The sequence below is a fragment of the Mustela putorius genome, unplaced genomic scaffold (genome assembly GCF_011764305.1).
Source record: "Mustela putorius furo isolate JIRA1106 unplaced genomic scaffold, ASM1176430v1.1 tig00001059_pilon_pilon_pilon, whole genome shotgun sequence".
Classification (NCBI taxonomy): Eukaryota; Metazoa; Chordata; class Mammalia; order Carnivora; family Mustelidae; genus Mustela; species Mustela putorius.
In genome coordinates this window covers 3,618,473-3,642,988 of record NW_025421553.1, presented here as the reverse complement: position 1 = coordinate 3,642,988, position 24,516 = coordinate 3,618,473, and the positions used below count along the sequence as shown (strand labels likewise).

General features: G+C 40.8%; 1 protein-coding gene across 4 annotated transcripts in view; it reads right to left on the bottom strand.

Moving 5' to 3' along the window:
- Positions 1–24,516, bottom strand: part of EPB41L4A (erythrocyte membrane protein band 4.1 like 4A) — a 250,082-nt gene that overhangs the window by 119,392 nt on the left and 106,174 nt on the right. The window lies entirely within an intron of this gene.

The following is a 24,516-nucleotide window of genomic DNA, read 5'->3' as shown; positions in this document are numbered from 1 at the left end:
CAGATGCTGATGAGCAAGAAAATGATGGCTAGATAGAATGCTCCCCACATCTTTCCAAAGTTCCCATCGTAAGTGCCCTACGGCCATTTCTCCTCCTCAACATTTTTACCCTTTTCACTTTCTGTCCTATCCCTTATAGACAGCACTGCAACACATGAAGAAGAAAGCACATTAAATCAAATCCTCATTAAGTATCTAGGAAAGGGAACTCGGTGCAGTGGCTGAGGGTCAGAGTCCCAGAGCAGACCCAGCAGGATTCAGTCCAGGCTCTGCCCTCATCATCACCATGGAACTTGGAACAAGTTACTGGACTTCTCCAAATCTTCGTCATGGGCTTACTGTGTGGATTAATAAATTAATTCCCACAAAGTCTTTAGAATTGTCCCTGGTTCATACTATATATGCATGCTAGTGATAATTATTATTAAAGTCTAAGGTATTATTTATGAATTCAAGTTAATCTCTAAGGAACAGAACTTCAGACAGTAATGGGAGAATTTTTGGCCCTGGGAAGATCCCTTCCTTTATATCTTACCTTTGTGAAATGAAAGCGCGTGTGCGCGCGCGCGTGCACACACACACACACACACACACACACACACACACACACCATGGAACAATAACCCTTCAGCCCTGTTCCTCCATCTGGGGTTAGAGCAAAGGAGACATAAGGATGTGCAGAGGGGTCAGATCGAGAATTCCGTAAAAGGGCACTGTCGAAGGAATTCCAGTGCCTTGTGGGACAAGGGCTAGAGATCCAAAGGGCGAAACTTACCAGTTTCCATCTTCACATATTCCTTAATGAAGAAGGGGCAATTCTCACAGCAGGGAGGAGGCAGCTCAAGGCCCACCTTGAGCCACTTTATTCATAGCCCCCTTGGGCTTGCTATGGTGAAAACATTCATACTCCCCTGACACCTCTGGGTCAGGAACCAAAGGTTGAGGAAGAGTCCAAGAGAACCTTCCTGCCCAGTTCCCCTTCCCCTGCCCCTTCAGGGAGGGCAGAAGTACTTGCTCTGTTGTTCAACAACAGCAGTGCGTATACAGGGTGATTATAAGACCTTACACTATCCCCTTACCACTTATTCCTATCTATATAATAATTATTCACACTAAATGTACATCATAGTCATATTATAAGATTTTGTTACATTATGAACTCTCCCTGGATATATCATCTTTGCTATTTGCAACTCATACAGCAACTATTTTTCAACTTTTTAAAAAAGTAAAGATCTTATATATATAAGTGTAGCAACTTATAACACAATGTTCATTATTCTAATTCTTAACATTTCTTATTTTTTAAAGGTGCAGACTCACTCACTTTAAAAATAAACCTTCATTTCAGCCCTTACATCACACCTACACATGAAGCCTCACTAAGTGCGTGGGCAGGAAAGGAGGGAATGGAATGTGCCCCTGGTCTTAACTACTTTTTTTCTAATCTCAACTTGAAACTAAAAAGACACAGAAGTTAGAAGAGAGCTTCCTCCTCTCTCCTCCTAACATCAACCCTAGAAACCAAACTTTACAAACAGATCCTTTAAACCAATTCCTCTTTTGTTTGGCTTTGCTTCCAGAATGTTAAGTTATTAAAAAACAAAAAACAGGGGAGGTGCCTGGGGGTCTCAGTTGGTTAAAGCATCCCACTCTTGATCTCCACCCAGGTCTTGATCTCAGGGTCATGAGTTCAAGCCCCATGTTGGCCTCCACACTGGGTGTGGAGCCTACTTAGGAAATAAATAAACAACACCAGGAAACTAAATGGAATAAAGACTGGTTAACAGGATGCCTGGGTGGCTCAGTTGGTTGAGCAGCTACCTTCGGCTCAGGTCATGATCCCAGCGTCCTGGGATCGAGTCCCACGTTGGGCTCCTTGCTTGGCAGGGAGCCTGCTTCTCCCTCTGCCTCTGCCTGCCACTCTGTCTGCCTGTGCTTGCTCTCGCTTCTCTCTCTATGACAAGTAAATAAATAAAATCTTAAAAAAAAAAAAAAAAAAAGACTGGTTAACATGGGGGAAATTTCCCATTAATGATAATCTATATAATTTTAAAATTAATATCTTTCTTTGAGAACAATCAGATTTGTGCGGTGAAAAAGTATAATTAAGATTCTGAGATGAGTTAGAAATTACAATTCTGCAGCCAAAGAGGGAGTCAGGATCGTCAAAGGCTGTTCAATCAGCTCAGGTCACATTAGATATGCGAGGCGTCAATCCAGTGCTTCCCATGCACAAATCTCATTTGATCCAAATAGAAAACGGGGTTACAGAGGTCAGACAATGATAAATACCCCAGAACATAAATAATAAACGTGAGTCACCAGGTTTCATAAGCTTACATCTTAAAATGAAAAACCCACTTACACTCAACCAAGGGAGAGAAAGAACCTTGGAACTAAGCAGCCATACTCTGATGGCCCTTGTCACGGCTCATTATCAACAAGCAATCAAACACAGAACACGTGTGAGTGCCACAAAACACATCAGGCAGCTACCCCACAACCAAAAATAAAAAGGGCACAAAAAATTCACCAAGAACATAATACCCCACTTTTTAAAAAATTATTTATTTATTTGAGAGAGAGAACATGCTCACCACACAGGAGCAGGGGGAGGGGCAGGAGGGCAGTGGGGAGAGGCAGACTCCCCACTGAGCAAGAAGCTGAAGGGGGGGTGGGGGACGGCCTCAATCCCAGGACCTTAGGATCATGACCTGAGCCGGAGGCAGATGTGGAACTGAATGAGCCACCCAGGCATCCCGACACAATACCCCAGTTTTAAGGCCCACATCCAGAATGTATCTAGGCTCTAAACCTGGGTTATCATTCATTCAACACTTATGGAATACCCACCGTACAGGTTCTTTCTATGTCCTGTCAGACCCTGTCCCGGGGCATATGAGGAAACAAAGACCCAGCCCTGAGGCACTCACACCGTGTCAAGAGACACAGACACAGAATTGCAACAGAATATGCTAAGTGAGAGAATAATGTGTATGAGATGACTACGTATGAGATAATAAAATGATGGACTAAAAACATTAGCTTTGCAGGGTGATTGCAGGAAAGAATCACTGAACAGAGAAACTTCAAACAGCAGGCCATGAGTAAAAAACTTTTCCAAAATACAGAAACAGAGAACAGAGCCTTAAATTCTTATGAAGATGACATCTATCAACTCAACAGCTCATAAAGCAATTGCATTTTTAAAATTTAAAAGCATTTTTAAGTGACAACACAGAACATAATACTGCAAGTCCTTTATAGCTGAGTACCACATTGGAATCAGTGCTGCCCAATAGCTAACAGACATTCAGCTAAGAAATCAAGTTCATAGAGGACTTCCAGAAAGAGGAAAGGTCCATTCAGTCTTTTTATCTGCCCTGGATCGGGAGAGAGGGAGCTATGGAGACCAGAGCCCTGCCCACTATGGTGCTGGGCTGCAGAATGGCTTTTCTCAATCGTACTTTCATATGAAGCCATCTTGTCTACCTTGACAGTCACATGGAGAGACAGCCTGGTGTCTCTCATTCTGTCTCAACATTTAAGCAGCTCATTCTCTAGAAAAGTCTTTCAATCTCTTTTCCCCCTAAATTCCCCCTACTGTGCTATTTCAAACTTACATGCTATAATGTCTATAACCACACAAGACAGATTAGATCCTTCTTTGCAAGATGATAACAATTAACCAAAACGGAGCCCTCCCTCTCAACCTGATTTCTACCGACAGCTTCCTAACACAGGAGAATGTGAACAGACTACAACCCAAGACCCAATCACTAAGGAATCAAGACAGTAGCCCTCCTTGGCTCTGGCCCTTTGCCAGGGTACAAGAGGCAAGCAGTTAGGGGTCTCTACCTCTTCAGTCCTGTCAATCTTAATAACAGCCCTTAAGGACCCTGGGAAGAACTGACAGACAGACACAAGTTCCTTCTGACTTCTGACAGTCTTGGCTAAATGCTCTGAGGGTCTTTCAGCCACCCTGGCTGATAATGTCTCAGTTTCATCAATGTCCTAGGTAACAGGCTCAGAATTAGATTTTAAAACTCTAACACTGTCCAGTAAATCAATATCCTAACCTTCAAAAGATATATATTAAATTCACAGTGCAACCTTTCACTTGACAACTGTTCTTTTGGAGTGTCCTAGACTTCTAACAATACAATAAGCCCCACAAATTTTTTAGATAAAGCAAGGACAGCATAAAGTCATAAAAGCATTGCTGTATCTTATTTCACACTGGCTATAATGTTGATTCTCCTTTGGAGAATTTAAGAATGCTACAGTGATATTTAATAATGTTTCCTGGAGATCAAAAAAGGGCTTTAAAAGCACACATAGTTTTTGTCAGTATAAAAAAAGCTATCTCTTGATCTAAGGGAGTAGTATAAAAAAGAGTTGATCATCCAGAGGGGACAAAAGAGCCACAAAGTTCTCAAAAAAATAAAAAAAAATTAAAAAATAAACTACAGTTCATTCCTAGAGAGTTATAGGACTCAACATAATTTGCACATACGTTCCAAGAAACTCAGGACTGGAGTGAGAGTTATTTGTGCTTTTCCCAATGCCTCTGTTGACAGATCCCATGACCTCTAAGTAACATTAACAGGACATGGTTTTAATTTGCTCCTTGGTATGAATCATGGAAGCTTTAGATCCTCAGGTAAAACCACCATAACAGAACTAATGCACAGCAGGAACAAAACCGAAGGCCTGTCACTGGGCAGTCTACACGGGGGTACAGGGAGGGTGGGTTACAACTGGGCTTCATTTTTCAATTAAAGAAGATTCCAATGTGCCACTGCACCACCATCTAGCTTGGCATGAAGTGGCACTGGCCCCAGCCACCAGTCTTCGGTTCTCCTCCATGGACCCTGGCACCAATCTAAGAGTTCTAGAAATAATGATGAAGAAGAAGAAGAAGAAGAAGGTGAAGGAGAAGGAGAAGGAGGAGAAGAAGAAGAAGAAGAAGAAGAAGGTGACGGAGAAGGAGAAGAAGGAGAAGGAGAAGGAGAAGAAGAAGAAGAAGAAGAAACAACAGTAACAGCCAACAGAGAAGAAGAAGAAGAAGCAGCAGCAGCAGCAACAGTAACAGCCAACACTTATGAAATGCTTACCATGTGCCGAGTGCCTCTGAAGACTTTGCATGTATTTACTCCTTTAATCCTCTGAATAACTCTATGAAGTTGGAACTAGTAGAATTGCCATTTTGCAAATAAGGAAACTGAAACACTAACAACTTGCCCAGAAACACAGAACAGAAGATCCAAGGAACTGAACTCCCTTCCATATTAACCTCAGGTTAAGCCACTCTCTGGAGCATTGTCTAGATATAAATGTATGACCTCAATTTCAAGATTCCAACCCTCAACCACCAACTCCTCTTTTCTCACCTCATTTCCTCTACAATTCCCACTCTGCCAGGACACAGAATTCAGTGATTCTAGCAGCTTTTCTCAGTCCCTCGTCCCTACACCCACCCAGCTCCCCACTTCCCTCACGATCCACTGTAGCTGTCACTTTCCATCTTCCTCCTTTCTCTCCTGCAATCTTCTCTCCAGAAGAGCCACCAAAAAAACCCCACAATTCCCTGCCTTCTCCATGCTGGTCAAAAGTGGAGATGCAGAGTGCACCACCCTTGATGGGCTGGCTTTAAACTCATCATCAATAATCCAAAGGGACACTGAGAATCCTACCACATTTTTTTTCTTTCACTCGCCTAGGTAACTCCTTCCCACTTTCTCCTCCATTCCCATCACTTTCAGTTGATGACCGTGCTTATTTCACAGAGACCTGAAGCAACAGAAGATGATGTGCATGTCTTACAACCTCTACTAAACCTGCCTACCTCTGTGAAGTGTCCTGTCTCCTATGACTGTGGATGAGGGGGTCCCTGCTCCAATGAATCCCATCTCTACTCATCAATTGAGGAACACGTTTCTGGCAACTTTCTGCTGTCTAGCCAGAATGAAAGTCTCCCTTTCTATAGAATCATTCCTAGCACAATACATGCCTATACTTCTCCTGTAATTAAAAACAAACAACCAAAAAACAACACCTTTTTAAACCCCTATACTTGCCCATTTCACTTCTGCACTTTAAAATAAATCTCTGGGGGGGAAACAGTTATTCCGCAGTATATTTGCCCTTTCCCCTCTTGAACCTACTTTAGAACACACTCTACCACCTACTGCTAAGTCTAGTGATGGATGCAGGGTCTTTACCCACTTTCTTCAAATGCATTGGTCATGTGGTTTCTAGGACACCTGTTCCTCTGGCTTCTCTTCTGACCCCTACCTGTCACACACACCTTCACAATGTCCTTTGCTGGTTGTTCATTATCTCTGTAAGCAGGAGAAAGGCTAGATCGCTCCAGGCTCAGATCTTATATCAAGCTCATGCATGGCTTTAAATTCCATCTAAGTACTGACAAGTCCCCATGTATGGCCAGACTACAACTGTCCCCTGAATCCAGCTGCCCACCTGAAATCTCCACTTAAATGTCCACTAGAATCTCAAACTTTGCATGCCCAGAAGGGAAATGAAGACTCTACTCCCTCCTAGAAAAACCTGTTCTCCTGCAGTCTCCCACATCTCCATGCATGATGCAACATTCTTCCATTGGCTCCAGTCAAAACCTCTTGAGCATCTATCTATCTCTTTGGTCCATCTGCAAATCCCGTAGGCTTCTATGTTGAAAATATAAACAGAATCAGGTAAATTCTCATCACTCCCAGATCCAAGCGGTCACTGAAGTCTACCTGGAGTTTGTAAACAATTCCTTTAATGGTATCCCTCCATCTGCCTGTGCATTGAAAGGAATTCTTTTAAAACATGGATCAGATGACTTCATGCTTCTGTTCAACATCCTCCATTGGTTTCTCTTCTCACCCAAAGTAAAACCCCAAGTCCTTATGCTGCTTACTAAGGCCCTGCAGGATCTGGCCTCATTCCTTCCCCTCTCCCCTTGTGTTTCTGGATGAGGCAGCAGGGAGGACCTTAAGGAGAGTGTGAATGAAAGCTTCGGGGCCTCAAGGAGGTTGCAGGTAGGGCCTGCAGGAACAAAGAGAAAGCTGCTGGAAGCAGGAAGAAAGCGGACGTTTATTCACTAAGGCAGAGAGTTTAGCAATGCTGTTGCCTGTGGCAACATGGAAAATAAAAGATGTCCCTAATGAGGGGAGGATCCAGATAAGGAGATGTACAGGCTGACCACTCAAAGTGCTGACTAGCTTCTTTTCCTGACTCCAATAAAATCCAAGAGCAGAGCAACAAGATGAAAAGGAACTGTTAAATAGAAGAAAGCCAGGACTTAACTGGGGTTAAATATAAAATTCTCTCCTCTGTCTTCCTTAGATGTATCAGGAGGCAAACAGTGCTATAATTAAGAAATGGCTTCTGGGTGAAGACTGAGTCTAGAGTGCTGTCAGGAAACCACGGATGTAACTGTAAAGTTTTATTAAGTCCTCAGAAAGATCAAATACGATTCTTTCAAACTAGCAAAAGTTCCTCTTAGAATCGTAAGGGCACCTGTCCCCAAAAGCCTCACAAAGAATTTAAAGTACAGAAGAACTTATTTCATAGTCTGCGGTTGTTGCCTTTGTCTAAGGGAGCTGATTATAAATTGATTCATAAGAAATCCACAATGTTTTTTAAAAGAATTAAATCAGCTTGGGTTAAAAGGGACAGAAACACTACATGCTGGGAAGAGGCCTCTAGACCCCTGATCTTCTTTGGGCAAAAGCAGGGTAAGGACACTACATAGCTGCTAACACCTGCTACTTTTTATGGAAGGGGAAGGAAAACTCAAGAGAACAGAACCAAAAGCCCAGCCAAGCCAATCATCACAGTGAACACTCCTAGGCAGTGAGGCCAAGATCTAATTAAAGAAATGGCTCCTGCCTGGCTGGATCTCAGAACTGTTATGGACCAGTGACTGCCATGTGCCTGTTACCCTCATTTTAAATGAAGTGTCTCCATCAGTTATCCTCCCTGATATGTTGACTAGTAGTGGGGGAGAGGAGTGGGTATATCTTTCTTACTCTTTTAATTCACAAATCTTCATATCAAGAGGAACCATACTCAAGGAGTTGAACAGAAAGAACAGTACCAAGGAGTCTAATTTGAGGAGAACATGGACCTCAAGTAGGACCTCCAGGGTCACAATAAATAAGATCTGGGGAGACCTTGAAAGGACAGGTGCCTTTTACATGGAGGAAGAATAGAAGTCACTTTTAGCCAGAGAACAGAGTCCTATTTTAAAACCTCTCTACAAATTGGCTGACACTCTTCCCATCAAAGGGTATAATCTCCTCTCTCTTCCTTTCCAATTTCCTAAAATGAAAATAAACAAGGTATCAGGGGGGACACAACCCATGAGTAAAGTGCTAAATCCTGCGAGTGGACTCTAAGACATCAACTTTGGTCAGCTCGGGAGATATTCATTCTTCTTTAGTCATTTTCATCTACATTTCAGATAACTGAAGTTGCCACCCATGCACTCCTAACGTCTGGGTGAGTGAGGCATCACTATTCAGGCCATGGGATCATTTCATCGTGAAACAAAATCTTAAATCTGACATATTCTCGAAGTGTAGTAATTAAAGGATACAGGTGGTTAAGCTAAGGTTTGTTTAAACTCTGTTCTAGTAACTGTACACAAACACAGCCTTAACTAACCATGTTCTTTGGCACAGAGGACCCAAGCCAGCCCCAGGGGTGACAAAGTAAGTAGGATGTGGAGCCCATGCTCAGCGCCACTACATGGCCATGCTCAACTCCAATGTTCAAATTACAGTGAGCACGGCTGCACATGGCAGCCTTGCCCAGTCCTTCTGCATTTATAGTCTATTTCTCACCAGTGACCTCAAAAACCCTAAAGTCTTGTGACTTTAAAACCCAGGGACTCCTAAATGTGACACTAGCTTCTAAGGAACTCTAACTGTTCCCTGACATCTCTAAATGGGTGTCCACGGGGCATCTTAAGCTTCATCCACCCCCCCACCCAAATAAAACTCCTGGCTCCCTTCCCCCCAGCCAAAACAAAACTCCCAGCTTCTTAATCTCAGATCCTATCATCCCAGCGTGAAACTCTCAACAGAGAGCCATCTTTGTAGCCTACCCCAGGCTATGGATGGGCCCTACCATTCTCACTTCATCACCCTCTTTCTTGATACCATCTAGCATCAGTGGCCTTCTTTCAGTTCTGGAACACCTCCTATTTTTGGTCCCTGCCTCAGGGCCGCTGGCTGGCTCCTTCTGCCTGCCTTCTTGCCATTCAAGATGCTTTTTCTGACTACCCAATGGAAGTCGCTTCCTCATTCTGGCACATCACCTTCTCCCAAGTATCCATCACTACCTGACATTTGTTTGTTGCTATTGCTGTTTTTTTTTAAAAGATTTTATTTATCTATTTACTTCAGACAGAGAGAGAGCATGTGAGAGAGAAATAACGAGTGAGCAGGGGTAGGGGGGAGGGGGCAGGGCAAACAGAGAGAAGCAGATTCCCTGTTGAGCAGGGAGCTGGATGTGGGCTGGATCCCAGGACCCCAGGATCATGACACGAGTGCCAAGGGCACATGCTTAACCTCCACCCAGGTGCCCCCCTACCTGATATTTGAACATATATGCAGGGTCTGGAATATCAGCTCCCTGAGACAGAGACTATTGTCTCTTGCTGATCACTGTACGCTAGTTCCTCAGACACAGTGGTCACCCTGTAAATATTTGCTGCATGACTGAAATGGAGATGAGAAAAAGAAAATATTCTTCTTTCCTCACAGTCCTGAGTCAGGGATGCTGATGAGAATAAGGATATAACATTAAAGAATTTTAAACAAGAAATTCCCTCAATACAAATCCTCTATAAAATACCCTATAAACCCCCAAATGGATGCATGTCTTTTTGTTTGTTTATTTGTTTTGGAGACAGAGTGTGCATGTGAGAAGGGGGAGTGGCAAAGGGAGATGGAGAGAAAGAATCTTTGAAGCAGGCTCCATACCCAGAGTGGAGCCCAACACAGGGCTCGATCTCATGACCATGAGATCATGAGCTGAGCCAAAATCAAGAGTCAGACGCTTAACCAACTGAGCCACCCAGGCACCCCCCCGATATGTATCTTATAAGGCTTCTATGTATCATTAGCTTTTAAAGGGCCTATTTTTATTAACTCAAAAAGTAGCAACTTGCACAGCAAAATTCACAGTCTAAGAGGGAAAGTGGGTATGTCTAGCCTTCTGCCTGTCCCAAAATCACCTGCCTGACTTTGCACAAGTACAGGGCACATCTTTCACTGGACTCAGTCACACAAAAGACAAATAACCTAGTTACTTTAGCTTTGAGAGCATGCAATAGATTTGAAACTTCATCAAATTTAAGACAAAATAATGGAAGAATAATACACAAAATACCTTTTATCAAGTAGGCTAACATACTAATCAAGTCTTTTTATATTCATGGAGAAAACCCTCTTAAGATTCAGAATAAAGTCAAGTCAAGGTCAGCTTATCACAGGTTTGTATCACAACTCTAAATTAAAAAAAAAAAAAACTAGCTTCCAATGATGATCAAGAAAATGTCTAGAATCATTAACTCTAAAACCACTGCTTTCTCATTAGCCAATCAATCAACTGTCTGGAATTCCATCCTGCATAGTTTATTTTGATTTAACCAGGGAGAAGAACAGTCTAACTTAATAAAAGATTTTAGTAAAGAAATCAGCAATATTCCCATCACACACTTGCACAACTAAGAAGATGTGGGTCACAGGAAGCCTGTTTCATTGATGAAACTACTTAGTATATCCAAATAGCCACATACTTTATTTTGCATACAAGCATTTATATGTACATATACATATATACATATGTGTGTGTGTGTGTCTGTGTGTATTTTTAACACTGTGGTTCCTATGATTTCTGACAGTTTTGTTTTAACGTACTTTGTACCTTTATCATTTTCAACTGTTCCTCCTTTTATTCTATTTTTTGGTAAAAAAAAAAGGGGGGGGGATCACTAGGTGCTATTAACGAAGAAAGAATTTTCTATACAAGACAGAATTCAATTCTTCACATCCCTAAACCTGGTAAACAACAAATTTATGAAAGCTATGGGATGAAATAATTTAGTATACGTGACACATGGAAGGCACATTCGTGTCTACTGTAATCAACCATTTAAGAAAAGGGGGGGAAAAAAAAGGAAGAGAATTAAGTTCAGGATGCACCGGGAAGCTGACTCTAGACAAAGCTAGATCCTTCAAAAGCATTTCTGAATCCATGTCAACATCAACACAGGCAACAAAGAAACTGAAGAACAATGGAAGCGTGTTCTGCTTCTCCCCAGGTGCTACACACTGAGGAAAGCAGGCCTATACCAAGCAGCTGGCGGGTCAACAGCCTCACTCTCCCCAATTCCCAGGGTTCTTTCAAGCATGTCAGCTTCTGAATTCTCAGGATGCATCACATGACTGTACTCAGAAGAGATCAGATCCACTCTCAACAGAAAATAATCCCAGAAAAACATCTTTTCCTTTCTAAATAAAAACTGTTCATCGACTGAAAAAAAAATAGAAAAAGCCACTGTTTTGTTAGAAATATTGTTTATTAGGGGCAGAGTTTTTAAAACTGTGGGGTCCACAACCATACAGCTCCCAGTGACATGACCTGAACTCAGATTCTCCCCCGACCACACGAGCTATTACTACAGAATATTCTGAACAGCACCCGGCAGCTGCCAGCGCGCTCGAATCAGCTATTCGTGGCTCTTTATGATCCCACGCATGTCCCACCTAACTGCCTAACATCTCAGTTAAGCTTTTATTTTTTTAATATGGATGAAATCTGGATAAAATGAACAACAAAAGTCTTTCACAAAAGCAGCAAGGCAATAAATTCAAAGAAAAGCAGACCAAGGAGACAGGAGACAGACACAGAAAGGCAAGATGGGGAGGTACTGTCATGGCCTCACCTCCATGTGCCTGGGCCACAGTCTAGGTGAGAGATATTTTGTTCACTAATACCACAGATCACTCAACTGCCAGCAGCAGAAGGTGATAACAGAATGAGGCATAGGACATCACCTCTCTCAAGTAGAATCCCATCAAGTGGGATGTTTTTTCAAAAGATGTATTCATTTGAGAGAAAGAGGGAGAAGGACGGAATCCTCAAGCAGACTCCTCACTGAGTGTGGAGCCCAACTAGGGGCTTGATCCGAGGACCCTGAGATCATGACCTGAACAAAAATCAAGAGTCCGATGCTTAACAGACTGAGCCCCCCAGGTGCCCCATGTGGGGGATATTACTGAAGCGGCATATATAATGCGATATTTGTAATGTGAGACAGGAATAAGACTAGGTGGTTTCTTCAAAGTAAGAGGAAAGCTTTGGGAAGGAAGGGACACCCGAGACAAGTCCACTGAGATGGTAAGGAAGAGCAGGATTTCGCCAAATAAAACAAAAAGGGGAAGAGCATAAGCAGAGTGTTCAGACAGGGCAAGGAGCTCACTCCGCTCTCTGGCGAATGTGTGTTGGGAGGGAGTGGTCGGTAGTTCTCTTGCACTTGTACAGATACTGGGGCTGTGGTTTGGGGCAGGATTGGGGTGGGGGGTAGAGAGAACAGCCACACTACAGAAGAAGAAGCTCAAAAGCAACCAAGGGCCACATAACCTTGTAACCCATTTTAAGAAATACCAGAATTTTCAGAGCACCTGGGGGGAGCAGTTGGTTAAGCGGCTGACTCTTGGTTTTGACTCAGGTGGTGATGTGAGAGCTGGGAGATAAACCCTGCGACCAGTCCCTCTCCCTCTGTCCCTCCCCGCTCAGCCTGTGCTCACTCGTGCTCTCTCTCTAAAATAAACATGCTATGGTGAGTGCTATGCAATGTGTAAGCCTGATAATTCACAGACCTGTACCTCTGGGGCAAATAAAACATTATATGTTAATAAAAATAAGTAAATAAGTAAATAAGTCTTTAAAAAAAAAAAAAAAAGAATAGAAAAGAAATTCCAGAATTTTCCCTCAGGAATCCATTAGAAAATTGCAAGACACAGAGGAGAGACATCATTAAAATTGATATTCTGAAAGAAGACTGCATCTACAGTGGGGCAAACACTGCAGGCAGCGTGAGCCAAAACAGGAAGACAGGTTGGAAAGCTTTTACAGAAATGCAAGCTCATGTGCTGAATTCTAGAGATTCTAGAACTAGAATTCAGAGATGTAGGTGGATTCTGGAGAGGTCGAGGGGTGGACCATAAATCCTGTTCACTACTGTCGTCCTGGCATAGGTGTCACTGGTGGCCCTTTCCACTCTCCCAAGCATCCTGGCTTGGGTGGTCAGCTACACAGTCACTCTGTTAAGCAGCAAAATGGAAAGGGCCTGGGGACTGAGCCCCCTAGGTGCCCCATGTAGGGGATATTACTGAAGCGGCATATATAATGAGATATTTGTAATGTGAGACAGGAATAAGACTAGGTGGTTTCTGCAAAGTAAGAGGAAAGCTTTGGGAAGGAAGGGACACCAGAGACAAGTCCACTGAGATGGTAAAGAAGAGCAGGATTTCGCCAAATAAAACAAAAAGGGGAAGAGCATAAGCTCTTCTTCTTTTTTTTTTTTAATTATAAATGTTGAATTTAATTTCAGTAATAATAAAAACCAAAAAAAAGCAACTCACTTGTCACCATGCACAGTAACTTTAACATAAAGTTATTTTGTCATTTTGTTTATTTTGTCAACATTTTCTTCATTGTATATAGCTCAAAAAAAAAAAAAAGACATCAGAAATCTGTGAGATATATTTATAAACAAACAAAGCAAGAACATATACTCTCACATTTCTGGTGAGTTAGTTCTTCATTAAAGGGGCTCAAGTTATTAGTAATAAAACATAAATTGTAAGAAATCCTTTTACAGAGGTAAGAAAAAACAATTTTGGCTGGAAATGATGATGGTCTCATTTCTTCTCCTAGACATGCAAATAATATGTCTAAATACTTACTAGAGCCAAATCTATCTCAAAAGTTTGAGACACTAATTTTTGTCCATTTTTTGTCCAATTTTTGTCCACTAATTTAGTCATGAGGGGAGGCAGCGATGACAAGGTGTGGATCCAGGCACCTCAGGGAATCACATATGAGGATTTCCCAAAGGGACACAGGTAACAGGTAGTTATAAGGTGCTGAATTCCCAGACCCTCAGCTTCCATATACACTCCTTCCTGGGACTGATCTACCTAAGAACAGGCCTAAGACTGAGCTGCCATTCTAGTTCTCCCTTCCACTGCATTCCCTTTGCACAGTCACCCCTTCCCAATTTAATGCAGAAACACACCCAGCTCTCACCTATTTCAATCTCTCCATGGTGCATTGCCTCAGGGCATGAAAAATTCCAGGAGAAGAAACATGGCAACATTTTTAAATACCAGCATTAGCAAAGCTGACTTTAATAAAGATACTATAAATTATGTGTTTTCCTACACTATATGTATTTCTTGTAAGGACTAAGCGAGGTGACAGAATCATTGGTATTTTGGTTGAGTTGCCTGATTGTCAGATATGGAGTAGGAACAGCAGAGAAAATGATGATTTTTGTTTAATTATCTAGCAACTTCCACCTTGCAACTATTATACAGGACTCATGAAGATCCCCATAAGAATAAAACAAAGACTTGGAAAGCCTGCCTCATCTAAGTGACAAAACACTGTCTCTCATCTGTCCACCCATCTCAAATAAAATTCAAGAGCAAAACGCTTTTCTAGAACATGTTAACATTTTTATTTAAATTGACAAAAGACAGAAGGCAACTGGTTTGGCTGGGTGGTTTGGCAATGACTAGCTTTACCAAAGAATTCTATGTTGGATGTTTTCCATAAACTGAATGAACTAAATCTGCAGCTCCAAGATTCTGATGAAAATATAAAGTACATAATTAGATAAAGGCACTTTATCAAAAATCTTGCATTGGCAAATGTGCATTAAAATTAGCAATTTTTAATTTTCCTAATCCTTTCCAACTAAATTGGATGAAATCTGGCACCTCCAAGTAAAAGAGAAAAAAAAAAAACATAGCTAACACTCTTTTGACAAATCATGGTAAAGCATTTTTTAATACACTTCCCAGAAATTATAAAATTGAATTACTATAACGATCAACAAATTGTAAGTCAAGTGAATCCGTTGCCTTCAACTAAACTGAAAGATAACCCAAAGAGTGGTCTGAGAAATCACAGCTCACAGGAACATCATGAGATTTTTGGCATGTAAGTCAGGAGTTCAAGGAAATAAAGAAATTGAATAAAATCTCTTTCTTTTCTATCTTCCTTTTGTAGCAGATAAGATTATTCAAGAGTGCATATTTTTCAAAAAATAAAGTAAAATTGTTGAGTCCCAGCTCACTCCAGGAATATATTATAATAAACCAGGGGTACATGGACTAATCAAGAAGAAAAAACCCCATCCATTTCATTAAGAGAAGCATCTCCAATAAATGTTCACTTTTTATTTTTAGTCATTATTAGAATGCATATTTTGCTTTTAATTATATAATGATAACCATGGTAATAAAAACTACTATTATGGCTCAGTAACAATTATAGCCTGAAGGTCTCATGAAGTACACTTTTAAAATTTCAATGTGTATGTAAGATACTGTTATGGACAAATATATTTTATTAATAGAAATATAGGAAGAAAATTCTAGGGAGAAAGTGAAAAAGAATTCCAGTTTAAGGAGATAAAAGGAATAAAGAAAAATTTCTGACTTTGATGAAGAGCTTGTTCACAAGGTTGGTGAGTACAAAATTGCTATGCTGTATAGATTCACTGGATACACTTAACAGTAATGTGACATCTGGGCTGAATCCTTTATTTGTTGGTATAAGACTCGAGTGCTCTTCCTGCCTCAGTCATAAAAAACCATACAGAAAAAGGGGTCAGAAACTGAAAGTGCTATAGAATGCTGAGTGCTCTACATGGAGAGCAGATGTTCTGTGGAGAGTCCCACAGTCCTGTGATGGACTTGATGGGTTAAACCAAAGAAATTTAAAAAGTAATGTAATGCATTTTTACAATGTCGGTATTTATAAACTCCAAATTTGCATCCATTTAAACTTACGATCCAATTTTTATTCTTGACCTAAAATTCTCGACACAAGCACATAGTTTAAAAAAAAAAAAAAAAAAAAACCTCTGTAAAAATCACTACTTTCAAGACAATTCTTTCAATAAGAACAGGTCCGCAGGGTGAGATGGTAACTTCAGGTTTGAATGTGTTGCATTTCTGGGTACCACCTGAGGGACATCCAAGTACTGAGTAAGAGCTGACATTACTGTTACACTTACCACCAGTTTGCAGCACAGTTTCACGTGTTTTCTATAGACTCCTTTAATCCTTACTACCACCCTTCAAACTTGGTACTATTAATGTCACCACTTTATAAATGGGGATACTGAGGCAGAGAGAAGTTAGGAGACTCACCCCATGCCACACAGCTCTCTCAAGGAGTATGTATGAATCCAGTCAGGCTGGATGAAAAGCCTGTATTCTTTACACAATACAATGCCTCTTGAGATGTCTGGGTTGGAAATACCCATTTGAGGATCATTTGGGCCTTAGAAATTTAAACCATGGAGCAGATGAGATTAAGTATAAAGAGTGACTTATATTTAACAGCAGGAAAACGAGAGCCTCTGGGCTAGGGGTCTCTATGAAGATGCTTCGGGCATTCCATGCCAGGCCCCTAGATTCCTGAAAAGCCTCCAGCCATAGTTTCTCAAGGTTTGTTTGTTTTTTTCCCATGTACCACTGATGAGTTGTCAGCCCTCGCAGACTGCTGTACTGTTTATGATACTCTTTCTAAAAGATGTCTACTGAAGAGAATCTTTCTGCTTCCTGATTTTTGCCCTCTATTTCCCTACCAGATGCTTGAAGACATTTCAGATATTACAAGGTTTTTTTCCTACAATGTTACTGACATAATTGGCATATAACATTATATTAGTCTAAGGTATTCAATATAATGATTTGATACACATATTGTGAAATGATCACAGTAAGTCAACAACCATCACCCTATCTTTCTTATGATAAGAACTTTTAAGAGCCACTGTCCTAGCAACTTTCAAATATACAATATTATTAAATATAGTCACCATGCTGTACATTAATCCCCAGAACTCATAAACTCATAACTTAAGTTTTCACCTTTTGACCACCTTAACCCATTCCATTCCCCCACGCCCCTGGAACCCACTAGTCTGTTCTCTGTATCTATGAGCTTGGTTTTTGTTTCTATTTTCTATTTTTATGTTATTTTTTAAAAGATTTTATTTATTTGTTTGTTTGTTTGTTTGAGAGAAAGAGAGAGGTCAAGGGAAGAGAGAAGAAAAGAGAAAATCATCAAGCAGACTCCCTGCTGAGTATGGAGCCTCATGTGAGTAGCACTCTGAGATCATGATCTGAGCGAAAATCAAGTATCAGAGGCTTAACTGAATGAGCCCCTCTGTGTTTGAGATTCCACATGTAAGGAAGGCCATACAGTGTTTGCCTTCTTCTACCTTATTTCACTTGGCATAATGTACTCAAGGGCCATCCATGTTGTCACAAACAGTAATTCCTTATTTTTACAGCTATATAATATTGTATATATTATACAATATATACAATATATTGTATATTGTATACAATATAGCTATATTGTCCTATTGTATACAATATAGCTATATTATATATGTAATCAATATACACTATACATCTATACATAGGTATATATAAATATATGCACTCACATTTTAAGCATTCATCCATTGATAGACACTTTAATTGTTTCTATGTCTTGACAATAAAAGTTTTAATCTGTAATAGTCCAGCATGACCAACTTCCTGTCTTTCTTTGTAACAATCACATCTTATCAGTCATTATGGATATTTGTCAGAACATAAGGTTACAGAAGGTAAACTTCACACTGCAAAATACAGTAAATCAAGATGCAAAGAACACCATTTATATGCAGAGCCTGCCTGCTGCGCTCAGTGAATGGGGATCATTTTTGCTCAGTAATACTCTGAGTATCTGGGGACAGAGAGAAGGATACAAATATATACACAGTTTATTTTATATTCTTAGTGAAATTATTTCAGAGACAAATAGTGCCAGAATTAGTCATATAAATAAACAGGTGAGCCAGTAACCAGTTAGAGCATTAGAAAATCATTGACAAAATCCTATCACCACCATTTTTAGGAAGAGGCAAAGGAAAAGATCAAGACTGAACAGCAATAATGAGAAGAAAACTTTAAAAGTGGAAAACAGGAGAATGTGGTGTCTTAAGAGCAAAATGAGGTTTTGTTTTTTGTTTTTTGTTTTTTTAGCAAAATGAGATTTCAAAGAGTGAGTCATTAAGGGTCAATTCAACCCTAAGGTCAAGAAAGATAAGGGCTCAACCATCACTTGTATTTAACAATTAGAGACCCAGAGGATAGTTTCAGTGCCTTGATAAGTATCAGGGCTGAACTGTGAGAAGTTTAGGAATGAACAGGAGTTTTGAGAAGTAGAGACAATGAACTTAAACGTGCTTCCCGAAAGTTAGGTGTGACAGAGTCAATACGGCCACAGACAGATGAGTGCCTAGGAGTGGGGGAAGGGTGGTTTTAAATAGTAGAGATGTGAGCCTGCCCAAACCCTTTAGGAAAGGAGGGGGAAAAAGGAGAGGTCTAGAGACACAAAAAAAAAAGGTGGTAAGATCCAGGTCTGAGACCCTGGGGCTATTCCATTGTACAGGAAGGAAGGATGGGAAAGCAGTGACCAAGGGTGTGTCTGGAGGATCAAGAAGGTGGGAAGCGACCATCTGATCATTTGTGTTGTCTCAGTGAAGCAAAAGAAGAGTTCCCTGAGGGAGGGTTAGAGGATATTCACAAACTGGCTCCATCTCTGTGCTACACTTCTCCTCCTTTGACCTTTTAAGTCCTAGGGCAAAAGATTCAACATCTTCTTCTCAAAGCCAGGTTGAATTCCATTGTCTGAGAAAAGCTCTATATACTGAACTTCTGCCTTTGAAAGAGTAATTTGTAAAGGAGCCCCAAGTTCTCCCATTAAAGTAAGACATGATAACTGTTCATTTTAACATGAGAATATTAGGATATCCCATTTCTCCTCATTACTGCTTTCAATATCAATTAGACTCATCTTCAAAATTTTCCAGAGGTCTTAAAGAGTCTGAAACTTATTTGATTTTGTCTCTTCTACCCTCCAGACTGTTTCCTCCTTTCCCTTCTCCACCTTAAAAAAGTATCACCAGCAGTATTTTCCTCCCTCCTAGCTTCAACGTGAAAGGCTTTCTATATATCTCACAACTTATAATCTACAAAGAGCGTTCCCATTTTCCCTAATTCGGTCCTGAAACAATCTTGAGAAGTGGCAGGACAGAAGCATTATTCTTCTCAACATTCAGAAAAATTAAGTAACTTGAACATTCAGCCTCAGACTCGTCTTGTGACTCTAAAGGCACTTCTCTGGCTCCGCTGCGGTATATTTCAGTGACAGCAACTTCAGAACACCCAAAAGGTGGCTCAAGTTTCTGCCAACCTCAGAGTAATTTCACATTCATCCAATTACTTAAAGAAGTCTAAACTGTAATTTCAATTCACCTGCCTATCATGAACAGATCTCATCATCCCTCTCTCGTAATAAGGAACCTAACTCATCCTTTAAAAAAAGGCAACTAATATTGCTCGCTAACATCTGGGGACACACATGCAGCCCTAATCATGGAAAAATCCTGATTATCTACAGGAAAATGTATATTATTATTACCCAGGGGAAATAACCCTCTTTCAGGTTTCTGCCTAATTGGTAAATCAAAACAAGAAAGCCCTTATATTTCCACTAAGCAAGCAAAAATAAAATGCTTCCCACTGTAACCATGTGTATTAGTTTCTTTTTGCAGCTGTAACAAATTACCATAATCTGGGCCTAAAACAACAGAAATTTTATCATCTTACAATTCTGAAGGTCAGAAGTCCAAGATGGTCTCACAGGGTACAACAAACTGAATGTTTGTGCTCTTCCCCACCAAATTCGTATGTTGAAACTCTAATCCTAATCCAAATACCTAGTATTGGAATTTGAAGGTATGGCCTTTGAGAGGTAATTACATCACAAGGGTTGAGTCTTCGTGAATGGGATTAATGCCCTTACAAGAAGAGATCATAGAGCTAACTCCCTCCCTTTCTGCCATGTGACATTACAAGGAGAATTGGATTGTCCACAGCCTGGAAAAGGGCTCTCACCCAGTCATGCAGGCACTCTAATCTCAGGTCTCCAGCCTCCCAGGTATGATAAATCAATCTTTCTTGTTCATGTCACCCAGTCTATGGTGATTTGTTAGAGGAGCCCAAACTAAGACACTGAGCTGTATTTCTTTTTTTTTTTTTTTTAAAGATTTTATTTATTTATTTGACAGAGAGAAATCACAAGTAGATGGAGAGGCAGGCAGAGAGAGAGAGGGAAGCAGGCTCCCTGCTGAGCAGAGAGCCCGATGCGGGACTCGATCCCAGGACCCCGAGATCATGACCTGAGCCGAAGGCAGCGGCTTAACCCACTGAGCCACCCAGGCGCCCCAATGAGCTGTATTTCTTCTAGAAGCTCCAGGGCAGAATCTACTTCCTTTTCTCTTCTGGCTTCTAGAGGCTGCCTTCATCCTCTAGATCAAGGCCCCCTTCCAGAAATCACATGATTTTGATCTCTGCCTCCACTGTTACATTTCCTTCTCTCTGATTCTCCTGCCTTCTTCTGTCATGTATGTATAAGGAGACTTCTAATTATATTGACTCTGCTTCAATAATTTAGGATGATCCCTCTATACAAGATCCTTAACTTAATCACTCCTGCCAAGTCCCTTCTGCCATGTAAGGTGATGTTCACAGGTCCTGGGGATTAGGATGCTAAGCCAAGAGAAGGCTGGGAACCCATTCAAGGCAAAGACACACCAAAGTGAGCTGATGAGCCAGACACCACATGCAGAGAATGAGAAGGTGAGCTAGCCATGAAACTGATGACAGGCACTCCTAGAACATACTAGAGAGAGCTAACTTCTTTGGAAGTTCTGCTGTTCTAGATCAATGGTGAGTACTTAAGAGAATTTTAAATATTTATAACTAGGAAGTGGTAGGGTCCTTCAATAAATCTGGATTTTTCTGACTCTCATGTGTGTTCTTGTAATCCCTCTCAACTACCTTAAACCGAGGCTGGGAATTTTCTGTTCAATTGAACCAAGGCCCTGGGCAGGGAGAGGGAAGAGCTACATCCCCTGCACAGACCAGCCTGGATCAAGAAAGAAGCTGGATGATACGGCCAAAGCAGAGCAGAAAGTAGGTTGTATGCCCAGGCTAAGTGCTCTTCCCTATGTCTTTAGGAAAAGGAACCCCAAGTATGTGAATCCCACTGTGTATCTTTAAGGGACTGTTTTCTACAAGTAAGCCTAAATTAACACAGGCAGCATTGGGTTAATTCAATCTCAGTAAGCATGTCTTCAGGAAAGAATGTTTTTACTTCCTAGAGGTCCTTTTACAAACCTTACCTGAAAAGTGAAGCAATTAAGGTGCCCAGAGCGTTCCAAATCGAATCAGCTGCACTCTTTGGAGAGCGGTTTGCTTTACCAAGGTTTAGTTCTGCCTAGCTGTTACTCTGTACACATAAGTAACACCTAAATCAATGCATTTGTTGCATGAATTTCCCAGGGCTTGGTTTTAAGAAATATAGTTTGATAGAACGTCTATGTTTAATATTCCAGGCAGCAAATTCCCTTTCCCCAGAATTCCTGAGACTATGTGAAAAACAGAGAAAGCTCTAGCACAGGGCCTGCCCATATTAGGCCTTCTTTGTGTTGCTACTGAAAGACCACAAAGGTATACATACACAGAGGCCTAAATAAACTCTCTTGCCCCAGGTAAATCTGAGAAGTCTGTTTGTTGGAAAATACTATTTAACTCCTCTCAACAAACTGTAAGTATGTAAACTGCACAGAAAGAGAATTCCTCAGTATCCTCAGTCTGCACAACCGTTCCATCTTACATGCATTCAAGTCAGGATATTATAGTAGTTGACAGTCTTGGAGATGTGAAGACTTGGATTTGAATTCTGATCTAATACTTGATGGCTACAGGATCATGGGAAGTGGCTTAACCTTTTCAGTGTCGTTCTTCATCTCTGATGGTAGGATAATAATATTGAGCTTGCACAGCCGTTTTGAACATGTAATGACAACACATGGAAAATGTTCCGCAGTTTGCGGTGCACTAATGACGAGGATGGTGAGGGATGGTGGTGATGATGACATGTCTAGATCCAGCCTCTGGGTTACCCTGCTCCTCCAGGACAGACAAGTTCCCTGCTATGTGAGGTCCATGCGTCCCAAGGGACATGCTCTCCCAGTCCACCCCACCCAGTTTAGGCCTGGCCCCAAGGCATGATCATCTGTCAAGGGGAGGGAAGGAGGGAGTCTAGGGCTCCTCACTGTGGTATGTGAGTCACCTCTTCTTAATCTTCATCTTTTTTCCCTTTTACCCCCAGCTCCTTCTCCCACTTTCTTTATTTGCCTCAAGAGTTGACCTAAGACGTCCCTCTTAGGGCCTCAAAGTCTTTTCCATGTGGATCTTACTTATTTTAAAGATTGTTACAAAGCATTCCCTCTTAAAAGAAAAAGATAAGGGGCGCCTAGGTGGCTCAGTGGGTTAAGCCGCTGCCTTCGGCTCGGGTCGTGATCTCGGGGTCCTGGGATCGAGTCCCGCATCAGGCTCTCTGCTCGGCGGGGGGCCTGCTTCCCTTCCTCTCTCTGTGATCTCTCTCTGTCAAATAAATAAATAAAATCTTTAAAAAAAAAAAAAAAAAGAAAAAGATAATTTGGGGGGGGGGAAGTAAATATTTTGATGGAGAAAAAGCAAAGCAATACACAAAATCCAATCTAATGGACTGTAATTCGGGTAAATTCCTAGAAATCATTAAAGACAAAATTTTTTCCATTTTTTGTGTCCTGTGCCATTCTAACATAGAGTTATTCTTTAAATGTTTGCCTTAAATAAGTAAGGCCTATGTAGCTCTGCTCCTACTAACACAGATAGAAGACAAAGAAATAGGAATTCGGGTTTATCAACAATTTCCCTAGAAATAAAGTTGAGCCTTGGGTGGGTGCCTGGAATGAAGAACCTGCCAGAGCTACTGCCCCAAGAGAAATCCTTTGTTCTGCCTCAATACCCAAGAGAAGCAAATCAGTAATGGAATCACATTTTCTACCTAGATACACTATCAGCTCTCTAGTGTACTTTGATGAAACAATTATCTAAAGAAGGGACAAATTTTCATAACCTCCTTATAGTTTCCTACAATTAAAAATACATGTAAGACAATCAGACCATACACTTGAGTTTATTAATCACCTCTATTTTATCTTCATTCACTAGAAATAACTAAATTCAGGGAGCAAAAAGATGTTTTTTTCATGTGATTTACACACCTGGTGTTCTTACAGTATCAAAAAAAACCAAACATGACTTAAGAGCTTTCTCCTTCTAACTGTAATGTGGTTATTTCCAAAACCTTCATTGCAAACACACCACAAATGCAGACCCTTAAGAATAAGGTTAAAAGAAAAAAAATTTTTTTTGGTTTTAATATAAGCCCTAGAAAACTCTGAATCAATACCAACTGCTAATTCTTTTTGTAATGATACAGGCCATTGTTTGAAATTCTCTGGCAGGGCGCCTGGTGGCTCAGTTGAGATTGTCTGACTTTTCATATATTTTCTTCCTTTGCAAAATTTCAAAAAAAAAAAAAAAAAAAAGAGAGAGAGAGAGAGAGAGAAAGAGAGATAAGGTCTATATAATTTTAGCAAGACAGTCAATCTTTCCAGGCGAAGTCTGACATACTAGATAAGACCAGGAAACAGTAATTTTCTCTACTAAGAGAAATGTTCTTTCAAAAATATTAATGTAATGCAAGATAGCTTCTAGAGCCTTCAATTTAATCTTTCAATGTAGATTTACAGTTCTGCAGTATTCACTTATGGCCCATACAGGAAAGAATTCAGGGAACCCCGGAAGATGTCCATTTCCCTTTCTTTGAAGTGTGTCTTATTGACCGTTTGCCTTTAGAAAGCTACTCCTTTCTAGGGAAAGCTAACCAACACACCCAATTTTTTATTCCTGCTTTGTGAAATCCTCCTGTAAAACAAAACGGATTATGAAACTAGCTCAGGAAAAATCACAAGTCATCACCATCAATAGGATTCCAGTTGTCTGTCTCTTCTCATCCTAGCACATTCCTGTGACCGGGACAGAAAAAGCCCACTCAGACAATCATGTGCCTCACTGAATAGATCCCAGATGATGCACTGGAGGCCGGGAGAACTGATGAAGGAAGAAGCGGAAATCTTTCTTCCAAAAGGAGTTGAGTAACATGAAAAATAAAAGTCAAACTGGTCTTTTAAGGTAAGCATATAAGCACTCTGCACAATAAGACTGTGTCTGA